The sequence below is a fragment of the Erinaceus europaeus genome, chromosome 21 (genome assembly GCF_950295315.1).
Source record: "Erinaceus europaeus chromosome 21, mEriEur2.1, whole genome shotgun sequence".
Classification (NCBI taxonomy): Eukaryota; Metazoa; Chordata; class Mammalia; order Eulipotyphla; family Erinaceidae; genus Erinaceus; species Erinaceus europaeus.
The window spans coordinates 44,477,872-44,504,960 of record NC_080182.1 but is presented as its reverse complement, the minus strand read 5'-3'; the positions used below and the strand labels follow the sequence as shown (position 1 = coordinate 44,504,960).

The window sequence follows — 27,089 nt, the reverse complement described above, 5'->3', positions numbered from 1 at the left end:
CCTGGTCAGCGGCCTCCCCTCTACTCACCGTGCTTGATCCCTGAGTGGGCAGGGCATGGCATGGCCCCAGCCTGAGACTGGAACCAGAGGCCCTTGGCAGGGGCAGAGTTCCAAAGATGCCCACCATAGGAGGGGAGGATGGGCCCACCCAAGCGACCCTGCCTCTGCCCTGCAGCCTCAGCTGCCTTGCTGCCTGAGCCCAGCCTGCTTCCCCACAGAGCCACCTTCTTTCACTATGTGCCTGACATCCTCTGCAGCGTGCCTGACATCTGTCCCAGCTTGCTTGGTGTCCTCCCCTGACTGATTTGGCGGTGGGCAGGCCAGAGGCCACGGGCAGTGTTGGTATGTTCCCTTTCCCCCGAACTCTGAGAAGAATTGGTTTGCCCCTTGCTAGTTTCACACACCGCTTTCTCCCCGCCCCCTATGCTAAGGACAGGCAGAGTCCCAGAAGCAGCGGCGGAGAGAGGATGATGAAGAAAAGCACATGGTGTGGTGATTTGCCCATTCGTGAATAAAGATTAAGCTGTGTTCTCAGCCCAGCCATGTGTCTCTGGTCGTCTCTGTTACCTGCCCGTGAAACCAGCCCAGATAAAACAACACGGCAGTTGGCTGGGGGACAACTTCCTGCTCCGAGCCACCCTTGGTGCCACAACCCAGTGTCTACCCACGCCCCCAGCCATGATCCCTGGTCCCCGCAGGGCATGACCCAGTCAGCGGCCTCCCCTCCACTCACCTCGCTTGAGCCCTGAGCGGGCAGTGCACAGCGTGGCCCCAGCGTGAGACTGGAACCAAGGCCAGGTGCGGGGGCGAAGTTCTGATGCTGCCCACCAAGGGAGGGGAGGACGGGCCCCTCTGAGTGACTCTGCTTCTGCTCTTCAGTCTTGGCTGCCTTGCTCCCTGAGTCCGGCCGGCTTCCACACAGGACCACCGTGTGTCCCCGCTTTCTTGGTCCTCCCCTGCCTGAGGTCTGCAGTGGAGGGCGTGGGCGATGGGCTGGTGGGTGGCTTCCTGCTCTGAGCTGCCCATGGCACCTCAGTCCAGTGTCCACCTGCACCTGAGCAGGCAGGGCGCAGCGTGGTCCTAGCCTGAGACTGGAACGTAAATGAAATCTTATGGTGACAAAGGAACCCTCTTTCAGTGCTGGTGGGAATGTAAACTAGTCCAGCCCTGTAGAGAGCAGTCTGGAGTATCCTCACAAAGCTATAAATGTTCCTTCCTATGATCCAGCAATTCCCTCCTAGGGATATATCCTAAGGAGTCAAAGAAAGTTGTTCAAAAAGATGTGTATATCTATATTCATAGCAAGGTGATTTCTAATAGCTGAAACCTGGAAGCAAGTCAGTTTACAATAACAGATGTGTGGTTGAGGAAGTTTTGGAATATACACAATGGGATACTACTCAGCTATTCAGAATAATTAACCTACCTTCTTCCACCCACCTTTGCTGGTGTTTAAAGGAATTATGCTAAGTGAGATAAGTCAGAAGGAGAAAGATGGGTATGGGATGATTCCACTCATAACCATATGTTGAGAAAGTAGAAGAGAGGGAAACAAAACAGAATTTGAGTGAGTTTGGAGTATGGCACCAAAGTAACAAACTCTGGGCAGGGGTGGGGGGAAAGGGTAGATTTTCAGCTACACTGTTCGGTTGTGGGTGTTAGAACACAGATCTTTGGTGGCAGGAAGATGTTAATAGGTACTCCTATTAATTTATAATCTTATAAATTACTATTTGTTCAATATGAGAGTGGTAAGTAGAATGAAAGTCTGCTAACAAAATTGCAAAACCTAGATAGAGACTGGGGCCCATGAGATAGGGCGCATGTGCACATGTCCCCATAATTTAGGGAAAAATATATGCCTTAAAATAAAAGTGCATATTAGTCTCCAGAGACTCAGTAAGTGCAGCAAGCAAGTAGGAAGACCTAAAAAAAGACATCATAAAGTGCTTAATCAAATATGTTCTACTTTGACCTAGTTACCCTCCTCACCTACTTCCTATTTCACTTCCCTCAATCACTCTTAAGTCTAACCCTGTCAGATAAAGTAAGGACTACAGAAGCTGGATAATGGCAGGAGACCAGCATGCTTTCATTATGGCCCTTACTGCAAATACTATGGAGCACAGTTGAAAACAGGAAAACAATGAAAAGCACTCAAAGTAGAATGAAATAAATGAAATTACTCTCTTTCTGATACTTTATTTTTATAAAATAGATTCAAAAGAGAGAGACAGACAGAGAGAGGCCCTGAGAGTCTGACAGACATCAGAGTACTGCTCACTTCTGCGTTATGGTAATATAGGGCTTGAACCTGGGAATTTAGTGCACTGGGCATGAAAGTCTTTTCCATAACCATTATTATATCCCCCAGCCCAAAATGAAATAATTTCTATTTGTGAATTGCATGATCCTCCAGATAGAAATTCCTAATGACTTCACAAAATGATATTAGAAGTTGTACATATTGGGGAGGGGTTGGAATTGTCATGATTTATATTTCTCTTTTTTAATTATTTTATTTTATTTTTTATTTATTTAAGAAAGGAGACATTAACAAAACCACAGGATAGGAGGGGTACAAATCCTCACCATTCCCACCACCTGATCTCCATTTCCCATCCCCTCCCCTGATAGCTTTCCCATTCTCTATCCCTCTGGGTGCATGGACCCAGGGTCATTGTGGGTTGCAGAAGGCAGAAGGTCTGGCTTCTGTAATTGCTTCCCCGCTGAACATGGACATTGACTGGTAGATCCATACTCCCAGTCTGCCTCTCTCTTTCCCTAGTAAGGTGGGTCTCTGGAGAAGCAGGTATATTTCTCTTTCTATGCAAAAAAGCATCATGACTTTTAAGAAAAATCAATACGTTCTACAGAATTTCAGGATTAAACACTAACACAACTCAGTTCTGTTTTTCTAGTTACCTAGAAACAATAAAATAGAAGATTTTCATTTACATAGCCTCTAAAGAAAAAAATACTTATGAATCAATTTAAACATGGATATGTAATATTCACCACATTGAAATTTACAAAGAAGTGATGAAATTAAAGAAGACCTCTATAAATGAAAAACTCTCTGGATTACAAATTGTAATAATGTGGGGACAAGCGTTGGTACACCTGGTTAAGCATTTACATTACAGATCAATAATTTTACTTTATTTTAAAAAAATATTTATTTGTTCCCTTTTTGTTGCCCTTGTTTTATTGTTGCAGTTATTATTGTTGTCGTCATCATTGGATAGGACAGAGAGAAATTGAGAGAGGAGGGGAAGTGACTCCCCTGCAGGTGGGGAGACAGGGTTGGAATCGGGATCCTTAGGCCAGTCCTTGTGCTTTGTGCCACCTGCACTTAACCAGCTGCGCTACAGCCCTACTCCCTAGATCAATAATTTTAAAAGGCCCCAATAATCTTAACAGTAGAACCCAACGTGCTCTATAGGTTCTGTGCAATCCTTATTGAAATTTCAGCCTGTTTTAAATTTTCAGATAAAGGAACAGTAACGTGAAATGAATGTAAGTTCCAAAGGACCTTGCTTAGGGGCAGTTTGGCAGTCTTACAAAGTGGAAATAAAATCATCATACAAACAATCCATTTTATTGCTAGGAACCAACTAAAAATGTCTTCAGACAATGCCTAGTACATGAATGCTCATAGAAGCACATTCTCAATATCTAAGCATGGAATCCCCCTAAATGTTCAACTGAGAGAAGGGAAAATGGTAATATATAAAATAGAACCTTATGGGTTTTTTGTTATATTTTTTAATTTTTGTATTACAGAATTACATGTCAGCAGGGTTTTGAATCCACACCCTTCTCATCACCAGAGTTCTGAATCATCATTCTCTCCACTACAATCTACCACAGTGCCCCTAAGGTTGTAGACATGGGCCAGCCATCTTCTCTACAACTACCTGCCCACATTTATTCATAATTGCCCCCCTTTTTTTCTGATTCAATTTCTCTTCCTCTCCAAGCCACTCATGACAACATAACTACCTCCATATGTCCCTCTCCTTTTCCTTCTCTCTCTAGGAGCTGATGAGCTGAAGTTCAGAGCCATCTTATCTTTATCCTATCACTTTTCCTCTTCTGGGAGTATGGATCAAGGTTGATTTTGGGGGAGCAGATGGTAGGAGTGGAACCTTATGTTTATTTGTATGGAAAAGGATGATGTATTGGCATATGCTACTACATGACTGAGTCTTGAAAAAATTGATAACTAAAAGAAGTCATATACAAGCAGAAAAATACATGTTATGTGACTCAATTTATGTGAGACATCCAAAAAAGGCAATTCTATAAATGACAACAAGTTCGTAGTTGCTATTGGGACTGGCTGCTTAATTTTTAGATTAATTTATTTTTTCTCTTCTTTCTTTTCTTCCATAACTGGGTTTTCTTTACTCCAGGCTGACTTTTTTCAGGTAGATGCCTACCTACCAACCTAGCTACCTACCTACCTACCTACATATCATAGCTCTGACACTTCCTCTGGTGTGGTGGGGATGGATTGGAGCCTGGGTCCTATGCCTGGAAATACAGTGCACTATCCAAGTGAGAAGTTATGTTGGACCTCTTTATTTTATTTTTATGAGAAAGTGAGGAAAGGGAGAGAGGAAGAGTGGGGAAGAGAGAGGCAGATAGACACACACCAGAGCAATGCTCAGTTCTGGTTTATGGTGATACCAGAGGCTGAACCTGTAACCTGTATGGCTCAGGCATGAATGTCTGGTGCAAAACTTTGATACTATCTCATTGGATCCAGGAGCTGTTGACTAAGTTATGGAAGTAAGGGTGTGTGGTTCCTTTGTAGTGTACTGAATATACTGGGGATGTAAATGGTGGTGATGGTTACACAGTATCATCACTGTCAGTAAGTTTTACAGTGAAAAAAGGTACATTGTGAATTTCACATTATATGCACTTATCACAATTGAAAAGAGGGAAACAGCCAGGGACTTAACTGATGGAGCACAGGATATGCATGCCAGAGCTTCCTAGTTCACCATCACTGTGTTGTAGGGCATATCTGCCTCCCAGCCCCCTCTTGTTAAGTAAACACTAAAAATGAAAGCCCTTGTTAGATATTGCAAGGTTCCACCTGCTGCCCAGTATCCAGGAATTTCACACAGCAACTACCAGTTTACTAAGTATCCATTATCCATCACCCTGGTCTAACTAATCTTGCTGCTGCTTCCCTTTTTTTTCCCATTTAAATATTTTATTTATTGTAGAGAGAGAGAGAAACTGAGAAGGGAAGGGGAGATAGAGAGGGAGAGAGACAGACAGACACCCACAGACCTACTTCACCACTTGTGAAGCTTTCCAGACGCAGCTGGATTGAACCCATGTCCTTTTGCACTGTAATGTGTGCCCTCAACCAGGTGCACCACTGCCTGGCCCCATCTTGCTGCTGCCTTTAACAGTGGTAAGTCCCAATGCTGGCACTAAATGTTTTTATTACCTTTATTTGATAGAGACAGCCAGAAATTGAGTGGGGAATGGTGTAGAGAGGGAGAGAGAAAGGGAGACACCAGCAACACTGCTTCACCACTCCAAAAGCTTCTGCACTTGGCACCTCACCCTCCAACCACCTTCCCAGAAGGGCCCCCTGGCGCCCCTCCCCCACCAACTGCCATTGGGGCTCCCCCACTAACTGCCTTGTTTTGTGGAGCAGGTTGCTGTTTGGATTTCCAGCACTGCCTGGAGAAGCGAGAGGAAAGAGAGGAGTGTTGGTGTTTCAGGACAAAGTGAATATTGGGCCTTAGGAGCCAGACAGAGGTAAGTAGAGGGTATACTGTTACCATCTTTTTTACTTCTGATATATTTCATTACATTCTTTCCTTTGACAGTTCATAAAATGTTGCCTAGATTGGACTAGAACTATCCATATTATTTGTCTCATTTCATTGCATAATAGCATGGTTGTCATTAAGACTTTCACAAGTGCTCTGGGAAGTAGTGCAGTGGATAAAGATTGGATTCTCAAGCATCAGTTCAATCCCTGGCAGCACATGTACCAGAGCGACATCTGGTTCTTTCTTTCTCTCTCCTCCTGTCTTTCTCATAAATAAATATATAAAATCTCATACACATATATAAAATCTTTTAAAAATTTCAAAAATAGCATCTTGTGAAGCCTATCAAAATACTTTTTTGTCTTCATGTTCTACTTTAAAAATGTTTTTATTACCTTTATTTGATAGAGACAGCCAGAAATTGAGTGCGGAATGGTGTAGAGAGGGAGAGAGAAAGGGAGACACCAGCAACACTGCTTCACCACTCCAAAAGCTTCTGCACTTGGCACCTCACCCTCCAACCACCTTCCCAGAAGGGCCCCCTGGCGCCCCTCCCCCACCAACTGCCATTGGGGCTGAGAGTTCTAACTGCCATGGTGTGTGGAGCAGGGTGCTGCTGGGAGTTCAAGCACTGACTGAAGAAGTGAGAGGAAGGAGGAGGGTTGGTGTTTCAGGACTAAGTGAATATTGGGCCTTAGGAGCCAGACAGAGGTAAGTAGAGGGGTTACTGTTACCATCCTTTTTACTTATTGACAGTGTATGCAGAAAAGAGTGTTTAAGTGTTGGGACATGGAGAATCATATTATTACTTACTCTTGTTATTCAACAATACTTCCTGCCAATAAAAGCTTCATGTTTTCTTCTTCTTTCCTCATATTTTATTCATTTCCTTTTGTTGCCCTTGTTTTATTGTTGTAGTTGTTATTGATTTTGTTACTGCTATCATCGTTGTGAGGACAGAGAAATGGAGGGAGGAGGGGAAGACAGAGAGGGGGAGAGAAAGATAAGACACTTGCAGACCTGCTTTACCGCCTGCGAAGTGACTCCCTGCAGGTGGGGAGCTGGGGTCTCCAACCAGGATCCTTAGGCCAGTCCTTGAGCTTTGAGCCACCTGCGCTTCACCTGCTGCGCTACCGCTGGACTCCCAGTTACAAGCTTCGTGACGTGGAATCAGCAGGAGCGCTCAGCTGGGAGTGTGCCTACTTTGCTGTGTGTGTGTGACCCGAGTGCAGCCCTCGCCCCACTTGCACTGGAGCAAGTTTGGGTGCTAGAGTGCCACTGTTCCTGTGTGTCTGTCTCCCTCTCCCAGAGGAGAAAGTCAGTCTATAGTGGTGAAGCCCAACAATTACAAAAGGAAACTTTATCAAATAATTAATTACGGTCAATTTGACATGCTTCTCATCAGGCCAAGTATCTTTTAACAATATTTTATGCCATAGGTAGATTTTTAAAAAATTGCTAGTGTGCATAGTCACTAAATAATCTGCCTAAAATATTTGTCAAGTGACATTTGTAATGATTCTTTTACAAAATTATTATCTTTATTTATTTCACAGAGACAGCCAGATGTCAGTGGGAAGGTAGAGATAGAGAGGAAGAGAGGCAGACACCTGCAGACTCGCTTCACCACTCATGAAGCTTTCCCCCTGCAGGTGGGCCTGGGGCGTGAACACAGGTCCTTGTGCATTGTGACCTGTGCACTCAGCCAGGCCTGCCACCACCCAGCCCCATTAAATGCCATTCTAATTTGGTCAGAAATTTGTAGTGGAGTAAGCTGTTTTACAGAATTTAATTTTTATGAGGACATTTAAATGTCTAATTGGTGTACTCACTGAAGAAGTTGTTTATAATCAAATTTGTTAAGTGTCCTTTTAATTCAGTGAGAAGTTATATTTGGCCTTCCTGAATTTATTGTTTGAGATATGTATGTAAGCCAGATTTTAGGCATTAATTTTGATGCTACTTATTGATTGGATAGACACAGAGACATTGGGAGGGGAGGTCGATATAGAGAGGGAGAGAGGCAAGAGTGTCACCTTCCCTGCTCCAGAAATTCTGAAGCTTTTTCTCCGTAGATGGGGACTTTATTCAATTATTGATTTATGTGCAGAGTCTGGAATGCACATTGTACTATTTCACTACTCCTGCCTAATTGGGTTTTTTTTTTCCATCTAGGGAGACAGAGTGAGAATATCTGAGAGAGGGAGAGTCTCACACAGGTGGAGATAAAGCACAGCACTGTAGAATCCCTGAGTGCACTCACATGTGAAGCCAGGACTTGAGCCTAGGTCTTGGGTGGGAAGTCATGGGTCCTGTCCCAGGATCTGCCTCCTATCTATGAAAGCATTTATTCATGACGTCTAAGTTCAGTTACAGAATCCAGGGTCAAGTGAAGACAGATTGACACAAAGATACACATATCAGGAGGGCACCTGTTTTCTTTCCAATTTAATTATTTTGGTTTTCCAAATTCTTGTTTTCAAGCTGAATTGCATTGCTAGTACATACTTCAGGTATTGTCTTAGAACATATTCAGATATATTTATGCTACTCATTATTGACATTAATTTTAGGAGAATATTTGTGAGAACGTCCCACTGAATCATACTGATCATTTAACTGGAGATACAGATGAAGGACGAGTTGGAGAGAAATTTTAGTTTTTATAAAGGAGTGATGTGACAGAATGTTAATTTCAGTGTGAGTAAGATATATATATATATATATATATATATATATATATTTTAAATTTTTTATTTAAGAAAGGATTAGTGAACAAAAGCATAAGGTAGGAGGGGTACAACTCCACACAATTCCCACCACCCAATCCCCATAACCCACCCCCTCCCATGGTAGCTTTCCCATTATCTATCCCTCTGGGAGCATGGACCCAGGGTCGTTGAGGGTTGCAGAAGGTAGAAGGTCTGGCTTCTGTAATTGCTTCCCCGCTGAACATGGGCGTTGACTGGTCGGTCCATACTCCCAGTCTGCCGCTCTCTTTCCCTAGTAGGGTGTGTCTCTGGGGAAGCGGAGCTCCAGGACACATTGGTAGGGTCTTCAGTCCAGGGAAGCCTGGCCAGCATCCTGGTGGCATCTGGAACCTGGTGACTGAAAAGAGAGTTAACATACAAAGCCAAACAAATTGGTGATCAATCATGGACCCAAAGGTCCTGCTTTTAGTTTCCCTTTCAGATCTTCTAAGTCAGCTTCTGTTGAAGAGTGGGATCATCCCATACTCATCTTTAACTTTCTGACTTAGTTCACTTAACATAATTCCTTCTAGCTCTGTCGAAGATGGGTCAGAGAAGGTGGGTTCATTGTTCTTGATAGCTGCATAGTATTCCATTGTGTATATATACCACAGCTTTCTCAGCCATTCATCTGTTGTTGGGCACCTGGGTTGCTTCCAGGTTTTAGCTATTATGAATTGTGCTGCTATGAACATAGGAGTACACACCTCTTTTTGGTTGGGTGTTATGGAGTCCTTGGGGTATAACCCCAGGAGAGGAATTATTGGGTCATATGGAAGGTCCATGTCTAGCCTTCTGAGAGTTTTCCAGACTGCTCTCCACAGAGGCTGTACCAATTTACATTCTCACCAGCAATGTAAAAGGGTTCCTCTGTCCCCATATCCTCTCCAGCATTTGTTGCTGCTGTCCTTTTTGATGTATGCCATTCTTACAGGAGTGAGGTGGTATCTTAGTGTTGTCTTAATTTGCATTTCTCTGACAGTGACCTAGAGCAGTTTTTCATATGTTTGTTAGCCTTTTGGATCTCCTCTGTGGTGAATGTTTTGTTCATTTCCTCTGATAGCCAAAGAATTTCACTTACTAATTGCATAGTGAAAAAAGATCAATAAAAGTTGATATGTTGTATAAGTTATCAGTTAATAGCTGGTGATCTCACTTATAGTTAGAACTGAAGAAACAAGGGGAGAGTGGGAAACAGAATGAAACTTGGACTGGCTGTGATCCATTGCACCACAGAAAAAGACTCTGGGGAAAGAAGGGAAGGGAAGTAGTAGAGACACACGTGGGGACTTCTGGAGCATGGTGGTCATCAAAGGCACAAGTTGGGACTGAGAGTGTTCTGCAGACACTTAACATGGGGAGATGAGAGACTGTACCCATTTTTCAATAACCACACTGTAAACCACTGACTCCTCAATGGAATGAAACAAAATGAACTGGATTTTCATCTTACCCACCCCCATCATATTTACATACCTGCTCTTTCATAATACCAGTAAGAGATGGCTTTTTATTGACTTGGGATAATTTCCATGCTTCATGATATGTAACCAAAACTTTGTTGTAGAATTAGGCTACTTATTGATATAGTAGAGTTAGTGATTTATAGCGCAGTTGTTGCATAGGTGCAGTTTGTTACCTCCCTACAATAAGTGTCTGCAGAATATTCTTATCCCAACTCTGGCCCTTTTTAGCTACCAGAAAGTAGGCCCTCAATGCCAGTCTAGTCCTCTCTTTTCCTTCCCAGAATCCTTTTCTTGGATGCAGTCCACCAAACCCAGTCCAAGCTCTACTTTCCTTTTGTCCCCTGCTGTTATTTTTTTTGTATTTTCAAAACTGTAGATGAGATAATATTTTATTTGCATTTCTTGTTTTTAGTTTATCATATTAACTTGATTCTATTAAGTTCCATCTAAAATGTAAAAAGGAGGTGACTTAGAAGACTATTATATTTATTTTTGTAATTACCCCAGCTAACAAAATAAATGTTTTTCCAAGAAAAAGTTTCAACCTTAGTTGATATATATTTTTTTGTCAATTGCATCTTATTGAAATATCTATAAATGTTGCTACAGTTCTATATGTATTTGAAGTTCATAGTGATATATTCCCTCATTAAAGTGTCTGTGACTACAGTTTTAGATGTCATGGCATCCTGTAAAGGTAAAGAAGAGGAAGATTTACCCTGGGATTCTCCTTGGGACTCTAAGGTATTGTCTTTTAGCATAATTATTTTAGATTTATTTGTAAAAATACAGATTAAAAACAGGACAACTAGGGGCCAGGCGGTAGTGCAGCAGGATAATCTCACACTGACCAAAGGGCAAGGACTGCTGTAAGGATCCTCTTCCAGCCCCTGGCTCCCAACCAGCAGGGCGGTCACTTCATGGGCAGTGAAGCAGGTCTGCAGGTGTTCTTTTCTCCCCTTCTCTCTCTTCCCCTCTTCTCTCAGTTTATCTATGTCGTATTCAACAACAGCAATGGCAGCAATAACAACAAGAAGACAGCAACAATGGCAACAAAATTGGAAATACGGCATCCAGGTGTAGTGGATTTGTAGTGCAGGTACAAAGCTCCAGCAATAATCCTGGAGGCAAGGTTTTAAAAAAAGAAAAAAAAAGAACATCTTTTGTCATCAATTTTCCTTTCACTAGAAAATTTCAAAATTATAGATAGTATACCCATTAAATATTTTGTTAGTGGAGAATTACAAATGAAGCTAAATATTTTGAATTCATTTAATTTTTGAGATGTGCATGTAAGTTAGTTTCACAATATAATTATTGTTTATTTGAAACTTTGCAGATTCCAGGAATCGGAATCATGTCTTCTATGACATTGCTTTCCAAGCAATTTTGTTTCTTTCAGATTGGGAAGCCTAGAGATACTAGCAGAGAGAGAATGAGAGAGAAAAAGAAACATACCATGGAGACAGACGTTTACATACTGCAGTGGAACTCACAGCTAGGATCAGGACTTGAACCTAGGTCCCGTGCAAGGCAAAACTCTTGTGCTCTACCCAATGGTATTATTAAAATAAATAAATTTTTTATTATCTTCATTTATTTATTGGATAGAGGCAGCCAGAAACCAAGAGGAAAGAGGTTGACAGAGAAGGAGAGACACAGAGAGACATCTGCATCACTGCATCACTGGCAAAGCTTCCCCTGCAGTTGGGGACCAGTGGCTTGAACCGGGTCTTTGTGCCTTGTAGCATGTGCACTCAACCAGGTGCACCACCACCCAGTCCCTGAAAATACTTTTAAATCAACTTTATTTATTTATTTGGTAGTAAAGTGAGAAATTGAGAAGGAAAAGGGGTTATAGAGAGGGTGAAAGCTGCAGCACTGCTGTTTTGTCTTGTGAAACTTCCTCCCTGCACGTCAGGACTGAGAGTTTGAAACTGGGGCCTTATGAGTGTGTGTGGTCTACTAGGTGTACCACCACCCAGCCCCACCTATAAGAATATTTACATAAGTTGAGTTACAGAACCAATGGTCAGGTGAAGCTTAGAGACAACTTGTTTATTTGCCTCCAGTGTTATTGTTGGGGCTCACTGCCTACTCTGTGAATGCACTGCTCCTGTCAGCCCTTTTCTTCCATTTTTATTGGGTAGGATGGAGAGACACCAAGAGTGGAGGTTAAGTCAAGCAGGGGAGTTAAAGATAGACACCTTCACCTGCAAACCTGCCTCACTGCTTGTGAGGTATCCTACCTAAAGGGATGGGGGAGGCTGAGGGCTTGAGCCAGGATCCCTGCATGGGACCTTGTGCTTGATACAAGGTGTGTTTAACCCAGTGCACCACCACTCGTTCCCCAAGATACAGTGATTTGGAGAGGACGTGTGTTCTTCTCAATTCAATTGCTTTGTTTTTCCAAATTCTGGTTTGCAAGTTGATTTATGTTGCAAGTAATCTCTTAGAAAGAATTCAGGTATCTTTCTGCTACTTAATAATGATATTAAATTTAGGAGGATGTTTGTGAGAACTTCTCACAGAAGGCTGTGAATCATTTATCTGGAAATGCAGATAGAGGCATAAAGAAAATTCTAAGTGGAGCAGTGAAAGGTAAACATTATTACATTATTGTTCCAACAGTTTACTTATTTGTTATTTGTTATGTTACCAGGTTGTATGGTGACAGAGTATAATTCTATACCATAGGCACCACCAACGTTCCCTATATTCACCCTCCCAGGAGGGTGAATTTAACTTCTCAAAAGAGTGATTTGACAGAACCTTAATTTCTAAAGAACCTGCGGTTTATTTTCCTAGTCAGATAAGATAACCTAACTACTACAGTGTGAGAAAAACAAAACTGAGTAACAGCGAATGTATTTCCTTTTTTCTTTTTTAAATTTTATTAGTGACTTTATATTGATTTATAATATTGTAAGGTAACAGGGATATAATTCTCTACATTTCCCACTACCAGAGTTTTGTGTTTCATTGTTTTCATTGGAAACTTCCCTGTTGTTTACCCCTTTGGGAGTATGTACCAAAATTCTTTTTGGGGTGCAGAAGGTGGCAGTTCTGACTTCTCTAATTGTTTCTCCACTGGACATGTGAGTTTGTATTTTCTATCACATCAGATATTAGCAAATGCCATCAGATGAAATATATATATATAGTAATTTAATAGTGACTGATAAAATTATAATAGGTTATATTCCATAGCATTCTCACCACTAAATTTCAGTGTCTATTCCCCCCACTAGTGGAAATTATAGTAGTTCTCCAATGGTTATGTATATGTATATGTATATATAATTTAAGAAAGGAGACATTAACAAAACCATAGGATAGGAGGGGTACAACTTCACACAATTCCCACCATGAAAACTCCATATCCCATCCCCTCCCCTGATAGCTGCCCCATTCTCTATCCCTCCCCAAAGATATGTTTTTACTATATTTAACACAGTCTTCCATATATATATATATATATATATATATATATATATATATATATATCTGTGAATATATATTCACACAGACACACATACTTTTTTATTCACTTCTATGGCCCTGCCTTCACTTCATTTCTGAGTCCCACCTCCACCTACTAGTGTGTTCTTTTTCCTCTTTTCTCCAGAAAAGAAGTAGAGAAGAGAAATAGTGCCTGTGTTTCTTTTCATATTTCCAGATTCTCTTTCAGTGATGGCATAAGTGCAAAGATTCCTGCTGATGAATATTTTGAGTCCTGGTTGGAACTGGGGTTCAGAGCCCTCTGGTTATCTTCCCCTAACATCCCTCCTCTGCAAATATGGACTAAAATTATTTGGAGGCTATACAAGAAAGGTGTTCTGGCTTCCGTAAACAGCTTCTTTGCTGTACATGGATGTTGGCTGGTTGATCCATACCACAGCCCCTATCTCTCTTTTCCTATTCAGGGAGGGCTCTGGACAGGTGACACGTTTTGGAATCAGCTGGCATGGTCATATACCTAGGGAGGTCAGTATGGGATCATAGTAGCATCTGTAACTCGGTGGTTCAAAGGTGGTAAGATAGTGAGCAGAATGAAGTATTTAATAAAACAGGAACCAAAGAATGGGTGTAGAGGGAATGACAATATGGACTCTAGGGTGGATAGATCTAGGATGTCTATCATAGGTTAGTTCCTGGGATACAAAGAAACCTGCAACATCAGTCCACTGCCTGTAAAGCTCCTCCTCGCCATGGATGGGATAATGGATCTTTGTGCTTGGCAACATGTGTGCCCTACCAGGCGCATCATATTTGATGTCAAAATGCAGTCATTTTTGCTCAAAGCCTGGGGGTTTCAGCTTGCTATTTACTGTCTATGAAGTGAAGTCTTTCACGTAGCCATATAATTGATTTTATGTTTTATTTCAATCATAGGTTTTCGTCGAAAATGTCCTGATTTGAAGGTAATAACCTTAGTATATGTGTTTGAGATTATATGAAATTTATAATACTCATTAATCATTTTGTTTCAAACCCATCCAGGGAATCCATAACGTGGGAAAGTCTGCTTCTAACTAAGCAGTTGGAATGAAGAAAATACCAGAACTACAATCAGGTCAGTTAGTAACACATTTATTTCTTGATGAAGTAATGAAACCATTTTGAAAAAAACTACCTTTCTCTGGGTTTTTTGTCATCTTAACTGTCCTACTTAACTTTATTTTTCAGAAAAATCACTTCTTTTGCCTCCAGGGTTATCCTGTGTCTTGGTGCCAGCACTACAAAGCCAATGCTCCAAGAAGCTTTTTTTTTCCTTCCATTATATTGGACAGAGAGAAATTGAGAGAGGAGAGGGGAGATAGAGAAGGGTAGAGATAGACAGCTGCATACCTGCTTCACTGCTTGTGAAGAAACCCCCTTGCAAATGGGGAGCTGGGGGCTCAAACCATGATACTTTCACAGGTCTTTCCATTTCTTCTTATGTGCACTTAACCCAGTTCACTGCCTCCCAGCTCTCTAGAAAAAATCTTGAATGCTATGAAACAATTTGCTATTATTATGTTTTATTGAAATATGTATGAGCATATATAGTGTTACATATGTATTTCCAAGCCACGGTAATTAATGTTCTTATCATGTCTATGGCTACATTACATAGATCTCAAGTCTTCATTTGGATTAGAAGAGACTGGATCAAATAGCCTTGGGGTTTCTAAGGTACTGTCTTCTCCCATCATTCTTTTAAGATATAAGCATCTGTGTTATCAAATTTTTTTTATTTAAGAAAGGATTAATTAACAAAACCATAGGGTAGGAGGGGTACAATTCCACACAATTCCCACCACACAATCTCCATTTCCCACCCCCTCCCCTGATAGCTTTCCCATTCTCTATCCCTCTGGGAGCATGGACCCAGGGTCATTGTGGGATGCAGAAGGTGGAAGGTCTAGCTACAGTAATTGCTTCCCCGCTGAAGATGGGCGTTGACTGGTCAGTCCATACTCCCAGTCTGCCTCTCTCTTTCCCTAGTAGGGTGTGTCTCTGGGGAAGCTGAGCTCCAGGACACATTGGTGGGGTCTTCAGTCTTGGGAAGCCTGGCCGGCATCCTGATGGCATCTGGAACCTGGTGACTGAAAAGAGAGTTAACATACGAAGCCAAACAAATTGTTGAGCAATCATGGACCCAAAGCTTGGAATAGAGGAGAAGAAGTGTTAGAGGGGTACTCACTGCAAACTCTAGTGCACTTCTGCTTTCAGGCATATATTTTGCAGTAGTTTACGGATACGTGTGAACATATGCTCTCTCTCACAGAAACTGGTGTATATCTAGGTTTTGGGACTTTGTTAGAAAGTGAACCACCTGAGATGAAATTAGAGTATACTATGAAAGGAAAGGTCTCACACGAGTAATGAAGTTGAAGGGTTGTCATTCCACACGTGAAGTCTCTGGACACCGTCTGAAGTAAAGCATGCTGAGGTGGCAATTGTTGTGTTGGTTAGGTTGTGATTGGCAGATGCAATATTATTTGAGATGGATTGGGAGAGGCATGCGGGAAAGTGGGCCATATCCAATGGTTCCAGGACTGGGGGAAGTAGAGGCTCCATAGTGGAGATGTGAAGTTCCTACTGTCTTAGGGTTCAGAAAGACAATTGATAGTTAATGTTATCATCACATTATTTGGTAATTAGGTTAACTTTGAAAAGTCCTTTGTTAGGGTTTGCTGTACAGTACCCAGTATCTTGTATATAGCTGTGATATATATTGCTATGTGTTATCAAAATTTTAAAGGAGTTGCTGGACTATTCTGTGTAGATACAATGCTAGGAGACAAAATTTAATGAAGCCAGTGTAGTCTCAGTGGAATAACCTATGTCTTAGTAGTGATGAGGAATCAATTTTATTTCTGCAGTCAGACTTATTTAATAGCTGCAGAATAAAGTCTTCTTAGGATAAAATAAAATATTCTGTGATATAAACTGATATGGTGAAACTCCAGATAAAAAAGAAATGTGTTTATTGTTGTCTTTTTGAAGTTGGAAATATTCCTCAACTGGTCGAATACCAGAGCTGTGTATTGTGTACCACAGATTAAGAAGATGTATTCTCCTTCTTCAAGGTGGGTTAGAGCCCACTTTGTTGCTTTGCAGACAGTTTCCATGCTGTGGTTTCTTACCTTCCTTCTCTCTGTCACCCGATGCAAACAAAACAAATATGCATCAGTGCGAAGAATAGGTTGGGGAGTTAGAATTAGCATGTATTTTATTTTATTTTATTATTTTTGTTGTTTAGATAGATACATAGAGGCAGAGAAAGATTGAAAGATACCTCAGTACCAAAGCTTATTTCAAGGTGTGTGTATGTGTGTTGTGTGTGTGTTTGCGTGTGTGTGCATGTGTGTGTGTATGTGAGAGAGAGAGAGAGAGTGTGTGTGTGTGTGTATTGTAGGGTGGGAGCGGTAGAACCTGTGTCTTGCACGTGGCAAAGCAGAGCACTCTCTATGTGAGCTATTCTCCTGACCCACCTGTCAATTCTATATTTAGGGTATGTGCTTTCAGAGACCCATATCAGAACTGGCCTGAAAGGTGTAAATATCATATATGTCATTTGATACTTGAGTCACACTGGATGGAAATGGCTTTTTAAAAACTTTTTAATATGTATTTATTCCCTTTTGTTGCCCTTGTTGTTTTATTGTTGTGGTTATTATTGTTGTTGTTATTTTAATGTCATTGTTGTTGTTGAATAGGACAGAGACAAATGGAAAGAGGAGGGAAGAAAGAGAGGGAGAGAGAAAGATAGACACTGGTAGACCTGTTTTGGATGATAACCAGGTGTGGAAAATGTTCTGGGATTTTTTAAAATATGCTGTCTACTGCCCTATCTCTCTTGCATTTATCTTTCTGATGAAGTCACTGTTTCACAGAGAATTGCTTCATATTCCCCAAAATCTTTCCTCTCTTGCACCTTTGAATTCACACTGTGTGCTAGCTGTGTCTTCATGATTGGTTCTATTTCCTCGACAAGCTATACGAGACAAAATTGCATTCAAGTGTCTTTCCTACATTGAAACTCTGGAGTTTCCCTTTCCTGATTTATAGCCTCATAATGAATTCTGCTTGCTATTCTTCTTTTGGTTTTTGGTAACTCTCTGGCGATGTCATCTTTTAACTCTTGAGTATGTTTCTGCATGTTAAGTTTAAATTCTTGAATTTCTCTCCTAAGGAATTTTCTAAATTCCTGTACACTCTACCATGGTTATAGCTTTTTTTACATCTCAGCTTGTACATCGAGCCTGGATTCTGTTACTGAGCTGGCAGGTGGTACTGTGGCTGATATACTAGGTTTTTGGTTTATACATGAGATTGGGCAGCAGAGGGGGGATTCTACTGCATCTTATTGACCCAATTGAGTGTCTGCCAGTTGAAGTATAGAGTCTCACGTCAGTGTGTTTCAGCCCATATTTAGGCCTGTGTTTGTGAATAAACCAATAATAAAGCCACAAGAGAAAGTTCCAGTTCACCTGTTTAATATTATTTCATCAAGTAAATCAAATATGTTCCTTTCATCAAATCCTGTATTTGTAAAGGTAAGCCTTTAAAAAACTTTTCTTTATTCATTTACACACTATCCACTGACCCTCCAATAATGACAGATTCTTTAAAAAGTAAATTGGAACCCCTGAAATTATTAAGGAAAATAAATACTGCAACAGCAGGTATATGTGTGCAAGACTAATGTTTACATCAATATTGACTAGGTTAAGTAAAATTAAATAATATCATGAGGTAAAGGAGGTTGTATAATCAGAAATAACAGGTAGTAAGCATGAATATAAGAGGAGGGTAAAGAGGATGGATAAGTATGTTGAGATGAGAGGGATAAAAGCAACAGAAGCAGTGAGGAAAAGTGAGAACAGGAGCTCTATTCATCAAGCATGGGAGACATTAAACATAAAACAAAACATCCACTCAGACCCTCCTTAGAGACGCATAACTGTTATATGTAAAGAGCTGTGGCAAAGTATCTGGGAGTGTGTCTTGCATGATGAGCAGTTTAAATCAGTTCACACATGGCCTGGCACCCCATGTGCCAGAGTTGTGTCCTGTGTTTCCTTCTGTCTCTCTGGAGAACTCACTACTGACAGCTAACACTATATTTTAAAGAGTTAATATAATCCGTTATGCCAAACTTCCATTAAAGGGTGAAGAAGGAAAACTGGGAACAAAGAGCAGAGTGGAAAAATCTGAAAGCAAATGTCATCATTCTGCCCCTAAAGATGGGGTGGTGCCATTCACCAAGCAGGGATATGCCAAGGAAATGGAAGTCATTACAAAGGAGCATAAGGACTTTGATAAATAAGTGGATAGAAAAGATGCCCGTGTTTCCTTTTTAGATATAAAAAAGTAAATTAAAAATATTTTTAAAAGAATTCTGAATAGTTGTCTAATTGCTATAAGAAGATGAGTTTGTGTCAATATTGTTATGAACAATTCTGTGTTCTTTCACTTTTTTTAAATACATGTTATTGGCCTTCAGGTTCATTCTAAGATGAGGTAAGGGAGATAACGTCATTATTTATAACAGCTGTGCACTTTGCCATTAATGGCTTTTAGTGGAGTTGCTGATGTAAATGTATAGGCTCTCATCTCCCTGTGAGTGTTGTCTGAAGGACACATTTTCCCATAGCTATGTCCCTTTTCCACCTTCACACACCTGAAGCTCAAGGCTCTGTCCCCTCTCTTCTCATCCATGCCCGGCTTCACTAGCTTTGATGCAATGTGTCACATCCAGTCCAGGTTTCATCTTGTGTGACTTTGTTTTCCTGATTTTTTCCTTTTCTTTTCCTTTACCTTTGTTTTCTTTTGTCTCTTGTTTCTTTTCTTTTTTTTCCTTTTCTTGCCCCCCATCCCCCAGGGCACTACTTGGCTCTGGCTTCTGCTAGTGTGACTATTACTACTTTTACTAATAGTTGTCAACTATACCTGATAGTCAGAAAATGCCAATAGACAAACAGTATGGTGTTTACAAAATGTTAGACAAATAGCTTATTTAAAATATCAGCTTATTCTTAACAAATTGTGAAGCAGGCTTGCAGATGTCTTTCTGTGTCTCTCCCTCAGTATCTCCACCTTCCTTGCTCAAGTTCTCTCTGTATCTAATAATAATATCTAATAATAATACATAAAATATTTTAAAAAGTGAGCTTATTAAAATGTAGGTAGATTGCTTGCCTTTGCAGCACATACAAGTGCCCTGGAACAACAGTACAGAGAGGATTATGCTGCCTCCTGCCCAAGCATAACATGCAGATTAATGAAGTGCTCCATGTTACATAGATACACAGTGTACATCTCTTCATGTCTGTATTGATGACCCAGTTATACTTTAGGTACAGTTTCTTATCTCCTCATGATTGCTGTCTGCACATTCCTCCCATTCACAAAGGGCAGATTTTCTCCATTATCAACATAATTTAAGGAACACCTTTCAAAATTTCGTTTCATTCCAGCATTTATTTAGTTAACCTGAAGTGTCACTTCTGTGACTCAATCCTGAAAGTAAATATGAGTTTTGTTACACACACACACACACACACACACACACACACACCTCCAGCCCCTAAGAACATTTAATACAGTCTATTATGTATGCATTAAGTGGTAGGGCACACATATGAAGATCATTATGAGTTTAAAATGCATTTAAAGATGTGTAGATACCTACAGTAATGCATGTGGTTGTATGCAATTTCTCAGAAGTCTAACAATATCAAATGTGTTGAAAATTGTTTCCTAATTTATATACTGGATGGTTTCCTAATTGGTGTTCCAGTAATAGATTCTTAATCACAATGACTACGAAACCCTGTATGTATCAAATCATGGATAACATGCATTTCTTTTCTTTTGCCTATCACATGTGTTAAATGCAATACTTCAATTAATACTATGAATTTCATTTTTATTACTTAATGTTTATCTTGTCATTGAGTTTTTCAATTCTTTTTAACCAATTACTTTTAAATGCAGAGTTTTTGTCAAAGTAATAGAATGTTTTGCCATAAGAATGTTATATTTGTCTGAAATGTCCAATTATCCTTTCCAGGTCTCTTAAGAAATCATTTAGGGAAAGTAACAAGGTATAGTGAAACTTAAAATGTATATGTGTTTGCTTATTTATTCATTTATTTATTTACTAATGTCCTATACAAGAAGCATCCTGTTATGAAGAGCACTGCACAGGTTATGTTCCAGGGTTCAAAGAATTCAAGTGCAAGTGGCATGCTCTAAGTACCAAGCAGGGTCAGTGACAGATGTTGAGAGGTCAATAGTTGGTCTTGTCAGCATGAATAGAGTTTTGAATGGAACACAGTCTACATATTGGTGAATGCTTATAGAGTCAAATCTCAACTCTAGACTATTTTGCTGTTTTGCACATTGTATAGCAACCTTTCCACATGCATGGAAATCAGATGCTACATTGGGCAACAGTGGGTAGCAGAGTATGATAATATTTAATCCTTTACTTTGATAATTCTCAAGGAATCTGTAATGTACAATGCCGAGAGGTATTCTGATAAACTTAGAGTTCGTTCTTTGTAATAATTACACAACATTTGCCTGAAATCATTCTTTTTCCCCTTTTTTTTTCTTTCAGGCTCAGGAAATTATACCTTGATACAGAGCACAAGGTATAGTACAAATGATTTGTATGTTACTTAAAAAATACCCAATTCTGTTGATAGTCAATGTGCAATGGTTGTATTAGGTATAGCTAGAGCAAGAGTGAAACTACCTGTAGTTACAGAAGAACCACATTATGATAGCACTGAAATATGGCTGACTATGTTTGTGTTTATTGTAGCCTGTCTCTTTGGCAATCAGGATGGTTTGGGAATGTTGGGTACAGAACGGGAGCAGGAAATAAGTTCACTGCTTAGGAAGGACCTTTCAGAAATATTTGTTACTTCTGCTGCTTTCACTCAGACTTAAGGAGCAGTTTACCAGTTAGAGATCTGTAATGATAAACTAAAAGAAGTACCAATCCTTGCATTCATTCATGAATATCATTGAACTAGTCCTATGGATAAATTATTAAAACTAAAACTACTTTTAGGAGTCCACTAAAAATTATTTCCCCAATATGAAACTTTCCTAAATGTTAATCAACAATGAATCTTGCGCAGCAAGAGTCATGGCACAATATTAGTAAGCAAACCTTATGCTGAGGTTGCTGCCATCAAATGTGGGTTCATGCAACCTAGAGTATGCACATAGCATGCCACCCAGACATCTGTAACTGGAGTGTTCTCAGCATCTGTAAGGTAAATGGATGGCCAGATACTCCAGCGTAACTGGCTCCCCTCACCCCCATTGCAGAATGCAGGGGCAGGAGTGGGTTAGGGAGTGGGTGTTTGGTAGAGGAACATGATAGTGGGTATATACGGACCCAGTTAGGGCCAAGGTTCTTGCTTTAACAATTGAATAATAAACAACAGCTTTTTAAATATATGTTTTCACTTCTAGCTCTCAAACATCTCTCAAAGAAGACCAAAGCAAAGGAAGAGCTGACATAGACAAACGTTGGAGAAAAGTGTCATTACACCAGCTGTGGGGGAGGCTGCTACATTTAAGGCTAGTGGACTTGTGGTGGACACTGAGCACAATTTAAGTGAACGAGGTCACAGTGTGGTAAAAGTAAAGTCGTTTTCTTTCTTTCTTTCTTAGTAAAAGAACATTGTAAATAAGGGTTGTAGAGTACCTTTTGCTTTCCAAGTCAAGAAAGAAAGAATTGTGCATACACAGGCAACAGCTTCTGTAAGTTCCACAGGGGCACAAATGACAGACATGAAGCCATTTCAATAAGTGCTTCTCTTGGAACTGAGGGATATTTCAGTGGGGAGGGTCCAGCAAGCTCATGTGTACTGCCTGTATTTAAAGCTTTCAAGCCCTGACAAAGAAAAGGAGGGGCACCAGTGCACCAGGACTTCAGGTTAAGTGTTGTCTCTCTCCTTTGATTATCTCTAACTAAATAAAAAGAATGGGGAATAAGAGTGAATGCAGTGAAAGTCTGTGTGCATGAGGGTTGGGTACCTCTCAACAAATGCTAGCTAGTGAGTTACTGAGTGAGTTCATTACAGTTTGCCCCTGATTCCTGAGTTCACTTTGGGTGGAGGGCACCTTTGGAGCATAATGTTTACTGGGATAGGCATTAAGGAATGGGAAATGTGGGAGGAATGTGGAGTTGAAGCTATATTTTAAAATTTTCATTCATAAGGTCAAATACCAGCAATACTATCGGATAAGAGCAGTACATTTGCAAATAGTGTCCATTGCCAGAGCTCTGTATCCAATCCCCTCCCTCGATAGCTTGTCTATTTTTAATCCCTCTGGGAGTATGGATCTTGGATCATCATGGGGTGCAGAAGCTAGAAGGTCTGGGTTGATCCATATTCCCAGCCTGTCTAGCTCTTTCCCTAGTGGGGCTGGGATGTGGGAGGCAGGGCTCCAAGAAACACGGTGGGGGGCTGATGCTGAGGAATTATTCTGATGCAGTCTCTGCCCCCAGGTTTTACCACGCCCTGCGAAATCCTAGCAGTGCCCCCTTCAACCAATCCTGCCCCACACGTCACCCCTGGTTGTTGCCCAATAAAAGCTTTCACACTTCCCCCCCTCTCTCTGGGCTCTCTCTCTCCCTCAGCGCCCTCTCTCTCTTGCTCTTGCCTGGTGGTGAGGTAGTGGGTATGGCCATTGTCAGCTGACTCCACATGGCCTGAGACACCCCCCCAATCCAATAATAAAGATTTGTGTACCCTACTTGCTCCGGACCTCCTCTCTCTCTCTTCTCCGTGGTGCAGACTGACACCTGGCGCCCATCATGTCCCGCACTCACGCCCCGCTGGGTGGCCCGGCCTGAGGTCCCCAAAAGTAGCCCAGACACAGGTAAGTGGCATCCGCCCGCCTCAGTGGCCCCGCATTTCCCCCCACCGTGGGACTTTTTTCATTTTATGAGGAGGTGTCCCAGACATTATATCCTTCTCTCCTGGGACAGGTTCTCAATCTCAGAGACGCTTTAATTTTTGCCACACCATGGGTTTTCATGGCTATATTTGATACTTACAAGATATGTACAAGATGTTCTGCCACGAGCTTAAGCAACCTTGAGGCTGAGATATGAGAGTTAAAGCATATGTGCACAAAACTTAAACGCCTTAAGCGATCAGCAGTTAGCCCCAAAACTCCTGTTCCCAGAGACACGCACACGTGTTCGGCTGCTCCTCCTTTGACCCCGCCCCCAGCTGACCCCGTTGCCATGGTTTCGGCTTCCCCTGAGACTTCTGCTTCTCTAACTACTCCTCCTGTTGCCCCAGTTCTGGCTTCCCCTGCAGCTTCCCCTTCTCTGACCCCTCCTCCTGTTGTCCCGGTTCCGGCTTCCCCTTCTCTGAATCCCTCCTCCCGCTGCCCCAGTTCCAGCTTCCCCTGAGTCTTCTGTTTCTTCGACTCCTCCCCCTGCTTATACCTCATCATTAAGAGACCCTGTGGCTTCCTCACCTTCGACTCCTCCCCCTGCTGATACCTCATCATTAAGAGACATTGTGGATGAGATACAAAAGTTAAAGGGTATCTTTTCAAAATCTAGAGACCATTTGCAGTCCGCCCCAAGAGCTCCATCCCCGTAGATATGTGTTCAGCTTCCACTTCTGTAGCTCTCTCCCCCACGTCATTAACCCAAGTCCGTAACTTCCTGGTAAATGTGGCCCCCAATAGATAAAACCCTCAGGTGTGGCATCCATACTCCTCTAAAGTACTCAGAGAACTCAGACAAGCCGTTAAGGAGGATGGATATCATGCTCCAGGGACTAAGTCCATTTTAAGGAGTTTTTACTAGCACCTTAACACCCCCCAGGACTGGAAAGACCTGGCTTGTGCTGCACTCCCAGACACCCTCTAGCTGCAATGGAAGGCATGCTTCTGTGATGAATGCTCTAGACAATTGCAGGAAAATAGTAACAAACAGATAGAATGGAATTTTGATGCTTTGTTTGGAGCAGGAGTGTTTGACTCTGGAACTCAGCAGGCAGAAGCCAGGTTTACAACTGGTTATTTTGAACAGGTGTGCATCTGCGCAACACAGGCATGGGAAAGGGTGACCCCAACCATAGTAGAGTCATCAATCCCCATTAACTCTCTTCGCCAAGGCACTGATGAATCCTTAGCGAACTTCATCTCAAGAATGAGGGCAACCTTAGATTTATAATCCTGACGTCCGCTCTCTACTCCTGTGCTCTATTGTCTGGGATGGCATGATACCACAATTCCGTCAGGCATGCCTTAGTCTTAAACACCTACACCCAGATAATTGGATTTTAGCGACACAGGAACTTAACATCAGGCTCTTATGGGGCACCCGCTACAACACAGGTTTATTCAGTTACCCCATGTAATCAAAATGGGGCCTGCTTTCAGTGTGGTCGCCAAGGGCATTGGCATCACCAATGTCCAGATAAGCTGCAACCACGCCTCCAGTCAGGGCAACCCTGCCTCCAGTTAGAGCAACCCCGCCTCCAGTCAGCGCAACCCCACCTCCAGTCAGCGCAACCCCGCCTCCAGTAAGGGCAACCCCGCCTCCAGTCAGGACAACCCCACCTTCAGTCAGGGAGCCAGAAGCCACGGACAATTTGTCCCAGATGTAGAGGGTTTCATTGGAAGAGATTGTTGGTCCAAATTTCAAAAAGATGGTACGCCCCTGAATGGTACAAATTTGGGGCCTGAGATTTTGTGGACTACTGTTTTAGAACAAGGTCACCCTACTATGACAGTAAAGATTGGCAATATTCCTTTTAAATTGTTGATTGACACGGGGGCAGAAAAGACAATTTTGAGGCAAGCAGAGGTTCCCCAAAATTGGGAACTCCTCCCTGGACCCAGTATACATGGAGTAGGTGGGGTGACCCCATCATTTCTCACATGAAATTCACTCATGTGGGAAGACCCAGAAGGTTCTACTGGACACTTCCGCCCTTTGGTAGCTGATATTAGTACCAACCTACTAGGCAGGGATCTTCTGGAATGTCTTGATGTTAGGATATCCACAGATGTGTCTGCAGAGCGTAACACCCGCTCCTGGGAGACCAGATCTAATCAGCACCCCGATTACTAACTGCCACTGTTTGTAGCCAAACACCCTGCTTAGACTGGCTTTCTAATGAACCTGTCTGGGTGGAACAGTGGCCTTTACCTAGGGATAAACTAGAAATTTTAAAGGAGCTCATCTGAGAGCATTATCCTTGGGAAATATTCGTCATTCTCGAAGCCCATGGAATACTCCTGTCTTTGTGATTAAAAAGCACTCAGGAAAATGGCGCCTGCTCCAAGATCTCTGTGAGGTAAATAAAACCATGCAGGTCTGGGGCTCCCCCCAAAGGGGTTTGCCTCTTGCTTCTGCAATTCCCACGGGAATTCCAATCATAGCTGTTGATATACAAGATTGTTTTTTTCTCTATTCCCTTGCATTCACAAGATTGTAAACGTTTTGCCTTGTCTGTTCCTTCTATTAATAATGCCAGCCCTGCTGATAGATTTGAATGGATGGTGCTGCCCCAGGGTATGGCCAGTAGTCCTACAAATTTTCAGGAGGCTGTTAAATCTACCCTTTTCCCATATATTCATAAAGGCCTTAATCTTTTTCATTACACAGATGATATATTAATATGGGGAAAATCAGATATAGATCTCTGTGCCTTACATGATTTTCTCATTCCTTCATTAAAGAAAAGTGGCCTTAATGTAGCTCCTGAGAAGATACAGCTAATTCCTCCAATATCTTTCTTAGGTTCAGAGATTTCTCTAATGCAAATTCATCCCTTAAAACCTAATGTCACCTTTCCTTCTAACCTTACTCTTGCTTCTTTACAAAGTTTTCTAGGAAATTTAAATTGGCTTAGGCAGTATCTCTATCTGCCCACAAGCTGCCTCCAACTACTGTTTGACCTGTTGAAAGGAAACAAACAGCCCTCTTCAAAACGTAAATTAACTCCCGAGGCCTCCTTGGCACTGGAAAGGGTTAACCAGGCCCTCCAGGACATCCACCTTGTTCGATTCTCCCCCTCATCTCCGGTAAACCTTCTAATCTTTAACTCCACCCCCACAGTAGTAGGGGCATTGTGGCAAAACCATGGGGTTCTCAAGTGGCTTCACACACCAGTAGGCAGAGCTCCAAGACTCCTCACTGAGATAGACGTGTTAGCATTCATGGTTTGCCAAGGGAGAAATAGGTCTGTGCAGGTCTTAGGGAAAGAAACGGATTTAATCATTCTGCCCTTTTCTCTCACAGATACAGAGTGGCTCATACGCCATCATTCCCACTTTGCCATAAGCTTCGTGGGGTTTCCAGGACAAATAACCATTTTCCTTCTAATAAATTGATAGCTTCTTTACCTCTTTTGCCTCTACTAGCACCTAAACTTTTCTCTCGGGATCCCATTCCCTCTGCTCCTACAGTCTACACTGATGGCAGTAAAAGGGGAGCTGCTGCCCTTATATATTACCCAGACAATCTCCTAAATATCTCTTTACTGAGCTTCCTGAGAATTCCCCTCAGTACA

The 27,089-nt window shown here is 41.7% G+C and overlaps 1 long non-coding RNA gene across 2 annotated transcripts in view; it reads left to right on the top strand.

The window, feature by feature from the left end:
* The first annotated feature begins 10,720 nt into the window (after positions 1-10,720).
* Positions 10,721-27,089, top strand: part of LOC132535328 (uncharacterized) — a 349,906-nt gene continuing 333,537 nt past the window's right edge. The window contains exons 1-4 of one of the 2 annotated variants that reach the window (XR_009547122.1): positions 10,721-10,767; positions 12,528-12,624; positions 14,419-14,447; positions 14,527-14,599. This is a non-coding gene — a long non-coding RNA (uncharacterized LOC132535328). Of the gene's footprint in view, positions 10,768-12,385; positions 12,625-14,418; positions 14,448-14,526; positions 14,600-27,089 lie in introns of those variants that run through there. The other variant, XR_009547123.1, reaches the window with a different exon arrangement.